Below are 15705 nucleotides of genomic sequence, written 5' to 3'. Positions count from 1 at the left end.
TTTATAATAGTTTGTAAGGAAGTGAATGAATGGATTAAGTTATGAGTTGGATGTGTATAATGAGTAATCAAAGTTGTTGTTGATGTTTATGATTCTTTGATGGTATTGAAATGTTTGAAGGGACTATGAGATAACTGATTCACCCCCCCCGCCTCTCAGTTATCTAACAAGAACATCCTCAGAAAAGATCAAGGGAAATAATTCTTATAGTACATATATAAATACAAATCAGAATGTTAACATTAATTAGAATGTTAGTAATTTAACTCATGCTTGTTACTAGCAATAACATAAATAATTGTAACATAACTCTTTATTTTATATTTTCAATAATAAAATTAAGATAGCATAATACTTAATTTTATTCATAACATAATACTTAATAATAATTAATTCATTAAACATATCATATATATAGTATGAATTAATTGATTTATAAAATTGAAATAAAACATAAAATATATTATGCCTGTGAGTGGAGTCCACTTTACCTTTGGTGTCGACCTTACTCATTGACAGTCTTATTTAATGCTAATTTCCCTATTCAGTGTTTTTCTTTCTATTGAGTGATTCATATGATAGAGTACATGAAAGAGATGTTGTGCTGACAATCCTCTCATATGTATCACTCCCTTTCTACACACCAATGAGGTTGCTGACCCAATCCTTTGTATGCTGAATCAAGTTATATTGGTTGATGAACTTGATTGAAAAATACACATGTTGCGAGATTAATTGTTCAATACTTCATTAATGTTGAAGGTGTAAAACCCCATTATGAAATATCCAGTGTTGTCTACAGTGCTTGGAAACTACGTTTTGGGTTGTAAATCCCAGTCATTCCAGATCAATGCCCAAACTCAAGATATCGAGCCTTGAGCCATCAATGTGTTCGCTTCTGCGGTACTTGGTATTGTGTATAAAATTGTCAATGAAAACTATGTCAAATGTCTGAATGAAATTGATAATATGTATTCCAGTGCTGTAATAACCTCTGTTGGATTGCAGCAGAGATTATGGACTAGGTCTAATGAGAATTTTGTCAAACAGTTGTCATGTAAACAAATCCTTAAGCAGACTTACTACTGTAATGCTGCTATGCTGATTACTCCCATAATGATAAGAAAAAAACTATTATAAACTTATGAAAACATACATTCAATAATTGCTAGATGGTGTTTCAAAATCACAATGTTGTAACCATGAATTATATTAAGACTAATGACCAACAACGGATTTACAATATGCAGATGACAAGTTTTTGAGTCAGATATATAGAAGAAATATAGAAACCTGGTTATGAGCTGTGTAGATAACATACAGACCCAATTGCAGTGCGAACATCAATATGGGAGTATGAATCTGCTTCGAATGTCCTTCTAGTGCCCACGTACAACTATTCTGACTTCACGTGCTGTCTTCTATCATTTGTATTCTGCCAACCGACTGTACTTACCACTACGGTTTACTCATGTCTAGTATGTGACCTGGCAGAATGATAATGGTGTTTCTAGTATCTTGTGAATGTATCCAACTTTCTGCTAATACATATGCTGTCACCCTGTAGATAACCCAACTCCGCAAGTTATCACTGCTGTGACCCCCGACCTGTTACCCTTGATTAGATGGTCACGCAACTAGGTGCTGTGATGGAAGCCGAGGGCAGTCCAGTTTCCTCCTAGCTGCTACGCATTCAGTGTTACCACTTGATGCTAAATGGTGCAGTTCAACTGATTGAAGAGGACAGTGCACTTATGTATGAGGTTACTTTCTTCTGCTACGCATTCCCTACTGCAGTATACTACTGAACATTGCCGCCACCATTAACTGGAGTTTGGAGAGTGAAACTTACGTCTGTAACTTCTGCTTGCCGTGGGGTGGGGGAAATGAACTTCTTCCTTGCCGTCCAACTCCACTGCTAAAGAAACTGGCTTGTGTGTTACTAGGTTCCTGTCGGCTTCAATTACCAATCTGACCTGGAGCTATAACCTTCTGATATTACACCAGATTTTAATACTGAAAATGCAATTGTGAGTGCCAGGTTTGCGTCCAGCCTCACTATTTTTCCTTAGGGGTTTCATCCTTAGGAAAATAACCAGTCACATTTAAGCAACCAGAGTAGTAGAATATTTAATTCATAAACTTTTTCTGTGTGTTCTTTCCCAAGATGGAGTCTCATATTTATAACCTCGAAGTGAGAGAAAAGTGTTGGAATAAGAGATGTGGGATAGAACACCAGTTTTGTCTTCTAGTCACTTAAGTCACTTTATAAAGTGAATGACTTTTAAAACATAAAGTAACTCTATTAAAGTACTTTAATACGTTAAATGACGAACTTAAGACAAATCTTCCCTTGTGACTGGCAGACATCCTTGTTGGTAATGCCATTAACCTATCCGGATGTGGAGATAGATTAACCAGGCGCCAAAAAATTAACACAAATGAGGGGACATGATAGTCCTCCCTTCTTGGGATTGTTTGCCCTTAAGAAATCTCAATGTTGGATGCTATAAAATAGCCTCACCTTCCCAAGTGGCGTCTTCATAAGATAAATCCTTCCAACGGACTAGATATTCTTTGATAGATCTGTTTCGCAGCTTCCTTTCCCTGGTCTCAATCACCTCTGCTAGCTCCAAAACAATTCTACCCTCCTCGTCAAGTGTAGGCAAGCCCTCTGATGGTAACTCGCTGATCAATTTCCTTCTTGAGGCTTTAGACGTGAAACACGTTGCGGATTTGACTGTCACTAGGTAAATCCAACTTGTAAGCAACTTCACCACCCCTCTTGGTGATGCAATAAGGTCCATAAAATTTGGTGTTAAACTTTTTTGACCCACTTTTCTTCAGGGAGCTATGTCTATATGGCTGGAGACAAAGATAAACCATGTCACCTATCTCGAAGCCCCTCTCAATATGATGTCGATCAGCGTATAACTTCTGTTGGTTCTGCACCTGTTGAATATTATCCCTAAGAGATTTGAGAATATCTTGTTGATCTAGAATCCAATCTTTGGCTAAGGGAGCCCTGCTGTCCTGTAAGGCCAAATCGATGAAACAAAGGGGTTCGTAGCCATAAAGAACGCGGAAAGGAGTCATCCGAATGGACATATGATATGTGGAGTTATAGCAATACTCCCCCAAACACAACCATTTAACCCAAGCTCTTTGCTGACTTGCAATGTAGTTTCTCAAATACCCTTCCGCCCATTTATTTACTATTTCGGTCTGACCATCTGTCTGCGGGTGATAGCTAGTACTGAGAGTCATCTCGGTACCTGCCAATCTAAAAACCTCCTACCAAAAGGTGCTGAGAAACCTACTGTCTCTATCACTCACAATATTCCTGGGTAATCCATGAAGATGAAAAACCTCTTGAAAGAACAACTCTGCCACTTGAGAGGCTGACCAGTCCGTTGCAATAGCAAAGAAGTGCATGAACTTAGTCAATTTGTCTACCACCACAAAGATGCAATCCTTGCCCTAGACCCTCGACAACTCTATAATAAAATCCATGGAGATACTCTCCCACCTCTAGGTTGGAATAGGAAGAGGCTGAAGTAAACTTGCTGGGAAGCCCTGTTCTGACTTATTTTGCTAACAAGTCTGCCACTCTCTAACATGTTGCAATACATTGTCTTTAAGTCCCTTCCATGAGAATCTCTCTCTAATTTGCTTGTAGGTTTTAAAAAAACCTGGGTGACCCGCTGAAGGTGTATCATGTATAGTGTGCATAATATTCATTTTAATTTTAGATTTTGGTACTAGGTAGATTCTATCCGTGTAATATATGATATCATTCATTACCTTGTGCCGATCATCCTGAAGTAGACAATTCATAATTTGACAGGTGTGAGTATTTTTAGAATACTCAACTAACAGTTGGGACCTCCAATTTATTGAAATCTCGGAAATGGTGCAACACTCCATCATTGGGGGTCTCCTCGAAAGTGCATCAGCAACTATATTATTTTTACCCTTGACATATTCAATGTCAAAATCATATGCTTGAACCTTGCTGACCCATTTTTGCTGTCTTTCATTCAACTCCTGTTCCAAAAAGTAACACAGGCTGTTATGATCAGTCTGTACTGTGAACTTGCTTCCTACCAAGTACTGTTTAAACTTGGCTAAAGCATGCATTATGGCCATCATCTCCTTATCATAAGTAGAAAATAATAGTTTGCTGTCCCTAAGCTTCCTGCTCTCAAAAGCTATGGGATGTCAGTCTTGCATCAAAACCGCTTGGATTCTGCTCTCTGAAGCATCACACTCCAAAACAAAGGGTCTAGAAAAATTAGGAAGTGCCAAAATCGGACACGTGCTCATCACCTGTTTCAGTCTATCAAAGGCTACGTCTGAATCCTCTGTCCATCTAAATGCCCCTTTCCGTGTTAGATCGGTAAGGGGGGCTGCTACGTTGGAAAAACCTTTAGCGAATCACCTGTAATAAGAGCAAATGCCAAGGAAGCCCTGCAATTTAGATACATCTCTCGGTGGTGGCCAATCAAGGATTGCCTGTATCTTTTCTTGATGTACCTTAAATCCATCTACACCAATCACGTGACCAAGATAAAGAATCTTAGTTAGTCCAAACTCGCACTTAGACTCCTTTGCAAATAAAGAGTGTTCTTCCATAAGTCTAAGGATCTCATCTAGGTGTTCCTCCCAAGTCTTGCTAAAGATCAAGATGTCATCAAAGTAGACCAACACACTCTTTCATAGCAGCTTTTTAAAGATGTGGTTCATGCATGATTGAAAAGTAGCTAGTGCGCTAGTGAGCCCAAATGGCATCACCAAAAACTCAGTGTCTATAGTGGCATCTGAAAGCTGTCATATGCACATCCTCCTCTTGCACTCATATCTGATGGTATCCTGATCAGAGATCTATCTTAGAGAAATAAACAGCTCCGTGAAGCTCATCCAGTAACTCATCAATGTGGGGAATTAGATACTTGTTTTTAATGGTCCTCTTGTTAAGGGCGCGGTAATCAATACACATCCGAAGAGTGCCATCCTTCTTTCTAACCAACACCACTGAAGAGGCAAAAGGGTTGGAGCTGGGCCTAATATGTCCCATATCTTGCAGTTCCTTAATTGTCTTCTTTATCTCTCCCTTGTAATGCCTAGGGTGATGATAAGGAGTTGTAATGACAGGTTTGGTGCCCTCGTCTAGCGCAATGATATGCTCAAACCCTCTATCTGGTGGAATACCTAGGGGTAAATCCTTAGATACCCTCCTGTGTTTGTCAAGCACCGTCTGGATGTCACAATGATATTGCTGTCATGTACCTTGTGTTTCCTTAGAAGAGATGAAACACTGCGTCACCCATTCGATATCATTGTGCCTCAAAATGGCTTTCATCCTATGAGCTGTTATCAACTTGGGCTCCCCTTCTAGCATAGCCTTGAGGATCACCTGTCGGCCATCCTATATGAACTCCAACTACATCTTCTCATGATCAACCGTATATTTTCCTATGGTCTGTAACCACTGTCTCCCCAACATGGCATCTAGTCCATCTAAATCCACCACTTAAAAATTTGCCTCAAGAAGGAAATCATCAAAATGAATTGGAAGTCCTGACACCTTCCCTATGCATCTCAATCTCTCACCTCCTGCCAACCTAACCTCAAACTCAGGTATGTCATCAATCTGTAACCTCCTCTTGGTAACGTATCGTGAGCTTATGAAGTTATGCGAGGCACTTGTATCGAAGAGACATATAATACGTTGTCCTCTAACAATTCTTTTCAAACGAAATGGGTGTCCCGTGGGATCGCTAGAAAGTGATGCTATGATAGGAGGCTAGCCCTGGGTATCTTCCTTCTTCTTCCCTCTAGGTGGTTGATCATCGTTCTCCTCCTCATCATTGCCATCAACATTGCTGCCCTTCTGTTGCTTATCCTCCTCTAAAAGCACCTCTACATAATATATCTTGCCTTTGCCAAGGCATCTATGATCCAGTGTCCATGGTTCTCTACAAGTGAAGCATAGCTTCTTCCTCCTGAGTTCATTTCGTATCTCAAAGTCCATCTTGGAAGGTGTAGCCTTATGCTTTGTTCTTCTGGAAAGAAGTGGTCCCCTTATACGTCTTCTTAAGAGGTTGTAATATCAAAGAGGGTGACTCTAGATCGTGTGCAATCTTAATAGCATCATCTAGAGTGTTTGGTTTAAGTACCTTAACCTTACCTCTATACCTATCTTGTAAACTCTTGGTGAACAACATTACCTTACTCTGTTTTGTCATATCAGAAACCATCACTGAGATCCGCTAAAACTTGTCAATGAAATCATCTAGACATCTGCCTTGTCGTAGCTGTGCCAAATCCCTGTAATAGACCTCTATATCCTTCTTGTCAAAGCGAGTAATCAGCTTAGAGCTGATATAATGAGACCATGATTCTGGGTAACCAACCCGTGGTGCCACCACTCATATGCCGCTCCCTCTAAGTGCATCGTAGCAAATCTGATGGCTTTCGTCTCTGACATAGGTTTAAGTGTTAGGTACATGTCTAGCTTGTGAATCCAAGCTCTCGCAGATGTCTTACCATTGCCATCAAAAGTAGGGACAGATAATTTGTTCATAGCATGCTTTAAGTCTTTGTTTGGTGCTCTAGGCCTCCTATCCTGTTGCTGTCTATTTGACTTCCTTTTCTGATTTAGATATTGGACAAAAGACATAGTTTTTTTGATAGGATCATAAAACAAATCCCATTCATCATTCATTGCCATAACATTGCCTTGTAGTAAATTTGGTGGTGGTGGTGGTGGTGCCTCTTCCTTTGCATAAAAAATTGGCATTAAAGGTCTTTCAGTGTTTCGTGTGGTAGCCCTAATAGCTCGGGGTGATCCAACTACACTATTACCTCCATTGTGATGGCTCAGAGCTCTCCTATTAACAGGAGCTAATTGCTGTATATTAATTGCAAGTTGTTGAAGTGCATCAGCTATGTTATTCTGCCCATCTCTGATAGCCTGCAATGTTTTCCTTACCTCCTTGTCTTGTTCAGTTTCATTATGTGCCATTTGAATGTTGTTTACCTGTTTTGCCTGTTCAAAGTGAGCAACTTGTTTAGTTTGTTTCACTTGTTCCTCTATTACAAAAATCAATTCCTCATCCACTGAGTAACTATCCTCAATATCAATTTGTTTAGAAGACCCTACTTGTTTCGGTTGGAGGTGACTATAATTATAAAGTTTTTCCCTCATATACCATAGTCATTTTTACTCCCTGTTTAACGCACAAGATGGCAGGACCTGTAGCTCTGATACCACTGTAATAACCTCTGTTGGATTGGATCAAAGATTATGGACTAGGTCTTAACGAGAATTTTGTCAAACAGTTGTCATGTAAACAAATCCTTAAACAAACTTACTACTGTAGTGCCGCTATGCTGATTGCTCCCATAATGATAAGAAAAAAACTATTATAAACTTATGGAAACATGCATTCAATAAGTGCTAGATGGTGTTTCGAAATCACAATGTTGTGACCATGAATTATATTTAGACTAATGACCAACAACAGATTTACAGTATGCAAATGACAAGTTTTTGAGTCAGATATATAAAAGAACACCTAGAAACCTGGTTATGAGCTGTGTAGATAACATACAGACCTGATTGCAGTGCGAACATCAATATGGGAGTATGAATCTGCTTCGAATGTGCTTTTTCAATAGTCGTGCTTTCATTCACTTTGGTGAGTGTCCTGTTGAACAAAACACAATTGTGTGAATCTCTTCCTCACTGAATGCAAGAACCAAATCTGCATCTTTTAATGTGCATTTCACCATTTCAACAATGCAGAATGCGTCTTAAGAAAACCATTTTATTGAGGGAGTTATGCTATGGTCAACTGTCTTTTGATTCCATGTTTTTAAAGGGTATTTATGGACTATTTATTAAGGAAATCTCCCCTTAACTATGTGGGTATCCTTGATTTAGCGACCAAGTTTCTTTTTCTTTGAATATTTCGAACACTTGATCTTTGTTGCTCAAGCAGTAGACGACATTATTCCAGTACAATCTCTTACAAAAAGCCAAAAATATGAGGCATGGCTATGACTAGATGTCATGGTTCTGCACAAATTAGTATACACCAAATCGAGGGTATTAGAGGATCATGTTTCTACAACATGAAGATGGATTCAACATTATTTTTGTGCGAGATAGTTGGAGCAAAGAATGTCTGTTTTCTTCATGGGAGGAAGTCTCTGCATCATGTCTTGCTTTCTTATGGCAAGAAGATATCCCAAACTAAGGTGACAACCTTTTGTGACAAGAAGTGGTGAATGAATGTTTCTTAATTTCAAGGGGCCAGGGCCTTGTTTTCATGGGTTATACCAACCAAATGAATTATTTTACTGATCCCTAAGGCACAAGATCAACATCACTATTTCAACTCTTGTACCAATTGGGACAAAGTATCTTGTCATTATATACATTAAATTCAACCTTCAAGTTGTGCTGCAGCAACTTACAAGAGTTACTTTATCAGGCTTGGAATGGAAGAACCTCTGCAATTGGTACTCTGAAAATTGGATCTTATCTCTTTATATTTGTTTAGGCTGAATGTAATTTCATGTCCAACTTCCTTATAGCATTCCCAAAGGTTATTTGTGCAAAAACATTATGCTATAACAAAAACTTATACATTCTGGTTTGAATTTGACAACCATTTACATGTTAAAATATTAGTTTAATTATAAACATATTTTCAAATAAGTAGCACATAAAACCAAGATATGCCCTCATCAAAATTATAAGTTTTAGATAGATGTATAAATATATAATAAAAATAAAGATTTTTAAAATAGTAATCTACCATTTCCAAATATAAAATAAATAAATGAACAGACATGAAGAATGATAAAATGTTTAAAATTTAAATAATATAACTTGCATGTAAGTAATGTAATTTTGGAAATCAGAATTGAAGATTAATATTAGGTAAAAAACAATTAATGCGGAGAAATGTATTAAATTAAAAAAAAAAGTAAAACAAAATAATATTAAGCTAGATAAATAGCTCCAAAGGTATTTCTAGCATTTCTATTAGATGTATTTGAGATATCTATACTAGTTTACAGCAGTTGAGCAGCCAGATCTAGTCGGTCACAATTGTCAACTGGTAAGCAAACTAAAGGCTTCTTAGTCTTTAAAGATTTTTGAAGGATTATTAAAGGTTGCTCTATTTATATTTCTTCTTGAATTTTAGTTAATGCAGTAGTTGTGTGCATGTGCTTTGCCTGTAAGATAGATGTGCCAGATGAATGATATTGTGCAAGTCTTTCGTCATCTCATATACTTTGATCCAAAGAATTTCTATTTTACATTGGTAATCAGCAATGCTCAATGCAAAAGTACTGTTTGACTTGTCGATTCTTGCATTAATGAAATAGCAGCAAGGCAATTTTAGAGTCATTTTTCTCATTACAGGTTGAAGCAGTTATACACTTTGAGGATGATATAGAAGAGCTCCAGCAGTGGGACCAACAGGTAAGCACGTTCTTGCTGTTACTAGTTAATGTTTTGCTTCCCAATGGCTTCCTTGGTTCTACTAATTTTCCTTAAATGTATTTCACAGATTGTTGGTTTGTGTCAAGCACTAAATGATGTGTTAGATAGCATGGCTAAGAAAGGGCTGACCATAGCAGTTTAAGAGGCTCCTGCAAGGAGATGCTATGAAGATTAAACCACAAGCTTTAACTCTTTTAAGTTGCTTGCATTGATTGCATCACTAAAGTGTGGACGATTGAGCCCTCAAGCATTCTAAAATACGTTGGTTCCATTTTTGGCTGGAAATTTTACAGATGAACTGAATTCAGGTGGATATCGATGTAAATAGTATAATAGTTTCTTGTATCTATAAATGTATCTGATTGTCAAGTTGCCAAAGGAATGTTACACATTTACTTTGGAATTGGTCACTCCTAATTACAATATGAGTTAATATAGTCAAATACAAGTTCTTGCCTTTTTAAGATGTAAATTGAGAGCTCACCTCCCTCCCACTATACTATATTTGAGAATTTTGTTTTCAGACCAAAATGACTCAGGTTGAGACAACTATGCATATGAAATAACAAATGTCGCAATCATTCACGCTAAAGCAAAATAAATGGGAAAAGCTCTACATTCAAAAATTATATCAGTTGGAGTGAGATTTTATCCTTTTCCAATTGGTGATACCATTTTTTAATTTCAATTTTGTGTGTACATTTGTTTCATGGATCTCATTGTAACAGCTAAAATCATTTCAAGAGGGAAGCAGATTTTTATCTATTTCTGTTGTCGGTATTCTATGACCCCTTTCAACCCATTTGATGACAACATATGTTTGCAATGGTCTTAGGACCCCTAGGGACGAATCTCATATGTTCGAATGGGTCAAAAGGGGTCATAGGGTACCTTTCGACCCATTCAATGATAACATATGTTCCTAGGGGTTTTGGGACCCCTAGGGACATGTCTCATATGTTTAAATGAGTCGAAAGGGTTCATAGGGTAACATATGACCCCTTTCGACCTAGTCAATTATAACATATGGTCTTAACTTTTAATCAAAGAACCAAAACTCAGAATTGGATTAGATTCGGCTAGGATTACTTGAATCATAAATCACCTATGAGTCGGCTACCAATCGGCAAAGTGAAAAAACTTTTGAAATTTAAAGATTTTAATGATTTAAAACTTATTTCATACACCCTTTATTGAATATAACTTAAAGACACTATAACATCATCAAATAGAACCTAACATACATAAACAAGAAACATAAATGATAAATCCATCACATATGTAAATGTAGCTTAAGTAAATAGAAATTGATAATATGATATATCATATATATGATCTAATGAAAGGTTTTAAGTGTTGCATATGATTGAAAGAGGTTAAGGATGATCTAATAAGTTTTCTAGGAATGTTGGAGTTCATGGTATGTTTGGTCAAAGAAGGCATTCTCAAAATTATTTGTAACTATATATTTGATGTGTTTCCAAAATACCAATATTTGCTGATTGAACAATAAAAAATTTGAATAATCATAACTCATAATTGAGATGCAACCAAAAAATAGAAACCGACAAATTTTTTTTTTTGCTAAGTCATGAGGCACATAACTTAGCGCCCAAAATTGTTGTGATTTAGGCGATTTATGCCTCAAAAATTGCCAAGGCAATTCAATGAGTAAGGAAAAATTGAGAGGATGAAGTCGATTTGCTGAATCGCTTGATCAGACGAATCACGATGATTCTCATTACTTTGGTTTTAATCTTTCAATTTACAATGTTTATATCATCTCAAGTAATGACACAATTGCCCTACAACCCACAAAATTCATATGGGACTTGTTTGTGTGCTTTCTTTGGGAATTTTTTTGAGTAGAATCATTTGCCTTTACAATGAAGAATTAGGACAATGAAGAGGAATTTTGCACTATTACCAAAAACATTGCACATTTGATAACAAGGCCTAAATTTACAGGACATTTATTCTATAAAGACTGACTTGATTCTTGACAATGTAAAATCTCATTTGTATTTGTTCTTAGGCATATACCATGACCCTTTTGTTTTCTTGAGGATGTTTGGTTGAAATTGTTTGAGTCAGGCCAATCTCAAGGTTAGTTACTCTATTCCCTAAACTACAGAGCTCAACTAATTTTTTGGGACCTTTTTATGCTGTTCTATAATTAGAGTAATGATATTAGCTTTAATTCATTGTAATTAAGTACATGAAATTTGGTTCAAATCAAGCAGATAAACAACTTATATTAGAATTAAGTAGTCTTGTTGACAGTAATTTTAATGGGGTAGTAGATGCTTGCATTAAACTCTAAAAGTTACAAATTGGCTTTTTGAAAAAAGGCAAAAGCCCTCAAACAATCGAACGTTCATTATGAAGCTGTGTTTATATTTTCTTTTATTGCAATTTTTAGGGTCCATAGAATCAAGTATCGCCTCCCAACTTGTCCTCTGCTTGTTTGGAGTACAAATGTAGCAAAGAAATTGAAAAGTCCTTATAAAATGTTTTACAAATAAAGTAATTTTGCAGCTACAAATAAAAGATATCACCAAAGATGGTTAAGAATGAAAAGACACGTATAACATGTCGAAGAACCAGTTGTAATAATACAAGGGTATTTTTATAACATGTTTAAAAAAGTTTCCAACTTGTCCCCTACTTGTTTGGAGTACAGATGTAGCAAAGGAATTGAAAAGTCCTAGTAAAATGTTTTATAAGTAAAATAATTTTGTAGCTACAAATAAAAGATATCACCAAAGATGGTTTAAGAATGCAAAGACACGTATAACATGTCGAGGAACCAATTGTAATAATATGAGGGTATTTTTATAACATGTTTTAAAAAGTATATTTGGTTCCCATAAGTACAGATGTAGTAAATAAATTGAAAATTCTTTATAAAATGTTTGACAAATAATGTAATTTTGCAGCTACAAATAAAAGACATCACCAAAGATGGTTTAAGAATGCAAAGACATGTATAACATGTTGAAGAACTAGTTGTAATAATACGAGGGTATTTTTATAACATGTTTTAAAAAGCATATTAGGTTCCCATTATTATTTTCAATGCAGGGCATGGCATAATTGTTGAGGGTTGGTGAGGAAGTGTTGACCAACTAAATCATCTAAGAAATATGCTTCCATCAGTAAACTCGTTATACTAACATTACAAGCTTGATTGCCACAATGACAATCTATAGTTCTATTTTGAGTAGTCTCTTGGCTCATTTCTACATCATGGTTGTTCATGGCATGGATTTTCCCATGAACATAAATTTCATTCTTACATAATGAAAGTAATAATTTTAAAAATTGGAAGCAAGAAGGAAATTCGTCCAATGAGTGGCTATTGCATTAGATAAAATTCTATCAAGCTAGAAAGTTTCAACAGGAAACTTGACAGTTGAATCTTTCTTTAAGAATCCATTTGCTTTTCACTGTCTCTTCTTGGGTACATCTCTTGATACAACTTTTTGAACCTTGTTTATTTGTAACATCAATTGGTAGTGCTTGAATATAGAATAATAGGCATGTGTTTCTAAAACTATTGATGAGCATGTGTTGTTCCCTTCGTGAAATAGGATTAATAAAAAATAAAACTATATAAAAAAAAGAATATAAAAGAATTAAATAAAAATATAAGCAAGTTTAATGAATTGCAAAAATGTATGAAATGAAAAGATGCAACTTCCTTGGACTAGAGATATAAAAGTGGGAGGAGAATTTCATTTGGAAAGGGAGGAGATTTAAAAAAACAGTGAACATGGGAACTAAGTTAGAGTAATGGGAGAAGATTTGAAACGTGTATAAAGGATGAAGGGTTGTGCCTCATTGAAAGAGGGAATATTATGAAGGGTTGTGACTCCTGCCAAAAGTCAGACACAATGAAGAGGTGCGGCCTCTCCCTTGTATGTAAGATATAAAGGGACAATGATTCATTTGCAATGGGCATCTAGAAAGGATCAATGAAATAAAAAGGAAGCTAGTGTTTGTTTTATAACCAGAAAATGATCAGGAAGTATAGATCTGATTTAAATAAGAAGTGTGGACTGATTGTGAAAGGTTCTCTGCCTTGCTAAAGAACATTTATGATGAAAAGGTGTGTTCCATCCCTCACATTGAGAGATATAAAGGAAACAAGGTTCATTTGAAGAATAGTGGAGGGAATACAATAAGAAATGGAGTACACAACATATTGAAATATAGATATTTTGGTCTTGGAATACATGTATACTACTAGAATTCAAGTTTATATTTTGACAATCATGCTTAATTTCACTTATATGCATATAAGTCGTAATGCATGAAAGACTAGTATAACTTATAGCTTACTCCTTCATCTTTTGCTAATGCCTTTGTAAGGATAGAAGGTTGTGTAGGGAAAGGCATACTAATTCCTCACAAGATAGGTAAGTCCCGAGACGGTAAGGACTTACATTTCCAATGCCTTAAGGGAAAAGTCCCAAGATGGTTATGAACACGCGTTCTCGATGTCTTGAGGAAGCCTGTATGTAGATTGGCTTCTAAGACAATTACTTCCTCATTCTTGTTATGGTTGATGTTTAAGAGAGAAGTAAGGAATTAGGGCTTAGATATGTTAATTGTCAAATGGATAATGAATTCTTAATATGATTTAAATCCATGGTGATGTGTGTTATCATTGGAATTGGGATTGAGTAGCTTCCTAGTGGGGAACATTACATAGAATTAGTAAATTGCCATTTCTAAGCAAAATTCAAACCCTAATTGGGAATTTTATGGTGTATCAAGTAAGGTCCTAGTTGGGGACCTTACCAATGGTATTAGTGCTTTGATCCTGCCATCTTGTAGGGTAAAAGATGAAACACCGAATCATTCGAGTTGATATGAAGGAATTTAGCAATGTGTGTATACTTTGTGTATGTTCGTGCCTTCATAAATTTGTTTGAATACTTCATGTATGCTTCGTGTCTTCATACAATTATATGTATATTTTATATTTGCAAGTGTATGTGGTGCAGGAGCACCTTCTCTATACCCACACTCATGGGATGCCATGAGTATAAAACATATATAATGTGTCCTTAGGAAGTTCAAGGTCCTATGGACTAAAAGTAATGTAATAAAAACCCAACATGTAAGGCCTTTACCATGGGTGGCATATATAAGCCCTTATGGTAAAATGGTCAAAGGATCTCCAATAATGTAGGATATAGGGTCCTTAGGTGTTTTAGAGTCATTTAATAGAATTGAACAAGTTCAGAATAAATTTGCACTTAGAATGCAACATTTACAACAAGCTGTCAATGTTGACAATGTTGTTAGACAACGTTGTCAACATTCAAAGTGCAATTCATATGAAATTATTATTAATCACCCATCTCAATGGCTAGGTGGTTCAAATATCAAATGTTTGAGAGAGGAGTGGTCTATTTAAGACTATTTGGGTTGAATCCAAAGGAGAACTCATGTATGAAGGAGATTTGGCTAGAGAGAAGCAATAAAATAACTAATTTTCTTGTGAATTCTTGTGTTAAGATCTTTTCCATTTTGATATATGTATTGGTCACTGTATTTCATTGTTTGGATTTGGTAGATGAATGAAATTAAGAATATTTCAACTTTGGTTTGGTTCAAATTGGGTGAGTTTTGTGCCAAGCAATTAACCATTTTGTGAAGACTACTATGATAACCTCACCTTAGTAAGGGTTTCTAATTAAAATGCCTCTAATTTGAATTTCCAAAGTTGGAGTTCAATGGGCCTTGGAAAAATTCAAGTTGGGGCAATGCACTTTATGAATCCAAAAGATCTTTATAAGAAAAGTTGGTTTACTATTTTTAAGAGCCAGGCCTAGCCGGGAATCCACATGTGACTGACTTGTGATTAGTCATAGATCTAATTAAAAAAAAGACCTTTAAGTGATGATTTTTTTGGAGTTGTAGGGTCGGAAAACACTATTCCAACTCATAAGAAGTTTGTGCTAATCCATTGAAGGACACATGTAGCTCAAACCGTCACAATTAGGCCTATTTTCTTAGTTAGGACCAATTTGGGGCTTTTGTATCAAATTGTAACTTGAAAACTTGTAATCCTTTTGAGTTCCCAAATGTGTGTTAGGATCTATAACTTGTTTCGAGGGTTGTTCCAAAGAATTTGAAGTTTCGTCCAAATTACTCAATAGGCTAACCTA

The 15705-nt window shown here is 36.0% G+C and overlaps 1 pseudogene across 1 annotated transcript in view; it reads left to right on the top strand.

Moving 5' to 3' along the window:
• Nucleotides 1–10152, top strand: part of LOC149566249 (COP9 signalosome complex subunit 4-like) — a 95294-nt pseudogene extending 85142 nt beyond the window's left edge. The window contains exons 13-14 of the transcript XR_016362148.1: nucleotides 9443–9502; nucleotides 9591–10152. The product of XR_016362148.1 is annotated as a COP9 signalosome complex subunit 4-like (transcript). The remainder of the gene's footprint in view (nucleotides 1–9442; nucleotides 9503–9590) is intronic.
• Nucleotides 10153–15705: the final 5553 nt, after the last annotated feature.

This window comes from Cupressus sempervirens, chromosome 3, assembly GCF_028749045.1.
Source record: "Cupressus sempervirens isolate cs-2001-9-10 chromosome 3, ASM2874904v1, whole genome shotgun sequence".
In the NCBI taxonomy this organism is placed as follows: Eukaryota; Viridiplantae; Streptophyta; class Pinopsida; order Cupressales; family Cupressaceae; genus Cupressus; species Cupressus sempervirens.
Note: the sequence above shows the minus strand (reverse complement) of the source record. Positions and strands in the feature narration are given on the sequence as shown.